Genomic DNA, 1,382 nt, shown 5'->3' on the forward strand with positions numbered 1-1,382 from the left:
AGGTAGCCACACCAGCCTTAGGAACAAAGCTCATGGCCGTGTTTTGTGCTGGTATGATCCCTTCTTTTGGAAGTGGATTTGGGTCAGAGGGCTTTGGGATTCCACATGGAATTGCCACCCCCAGAGATTAGACCCAGTTGGGTTACTCACGAGGTCTGTAGCTGGTGGTGTGCTGTGGCAGGAAAGACTTGGAAAAAATTATATTAAGTGAAGAAAGCCAGGCCCAAAAAAACATAGGGCCCATGATTTCCCTTGTTTGCAATAACTAGTATATGTCTGAGACAAGCAGGAAAGGTCAGATAAATTGATGTTAGGTGAAAGGAACTCCAAGATAAGGATTCAAATATTTTTGCTTTCATGCAATTGTTTCTAACATATTTATAAGGTGATTTGTTTGTTGCTTGGTATGGCCTTCCCTCATGGTATAACACCTGGTTTCACTGTATTTGATGGTTTAATTTGTGAAGGAGAAAGGAGAAAATTGTATTTAATGGTGAAAAAAAAAAGCCATTCCCTCTTAACTCAGGAACAAGACAAGGATGTCCACTCTCTCCACTTCTCTTCAATCTAGTATTAGAATGCCTAGCTACAGCAATAAGACAAGATGCAAACATAAAGGGGATCCAAATAGGAAAGGAAGAAATAAAAGTATCTCTCTTTGTAGATGACATAATCTTGTACATAAAGAATCCCATACACTCCACTCCCAAATTACTCAAGCTGCTTCAAAACTTTGGCAAAGTAGCAGGGTATAAAATTAACCCCCAAAAATCAATGGCTTTTCTGTATGCCAACAATAAGAAAAGTGTGGCTGAAATTAGGAAAGCAACTCTATTTGTAATAGCGCCACAAAAAATAAAATACCTAGGAATTAACTTAACCAAAGAAGTGAAAGACCTCGATGATGAAAACTTTAAAAGCTTGAAAAAGGAAATCAAAACAGAACTTTAAAAAATGGGAAAATCTCCCATGCTCCTGGATTGGCAAGATTAACATCGTAAAAATGGCAATACTTCCCAAGGCTATCTACAAATTCAATGCGATACCTATCAAAATTCCACCCTCATTCTTCAAGGAAATAGAAGAGGCAATCCAAAAATTCATATGGAACAATAAAAGACCCCCAATAGCAAAAATGCTCCTCAACGGAAAGAACACTGCTGGAGGAATATCAATACCAAACTTCAAACTCTACTATAAAGCCATAGTAATCAAAACAGCTTGGTATTGGCACAAGAAAAGACCTCAGGACCAATGGAATAGTATTGAAAACCCAGAAATTAACTTACAGACCTATAGCCATCTAATCTTTGATAAGGGAGCTAAAAAAATAGAATGGAAGAAAGACAGCCTCTTCAGTAAATGGTGCTGGCAAAATTGGT

Source organism: Dipodomys merriami, unplaced genomic scaffold (genome assembly GCF_024711535.1).
Source record: "Dipodomys merriami isolate MVZ:Mamm:240054 unplaced genomic scaffold, mDipMer1.0.p SCAF_1338, whole genome shotgun sequence".
NCBI lineage: Eukaryota > Metazoa > Chordata > Mammalia > Rodentia > Heteromyidae > Dipodomys > Dipodomys merriami.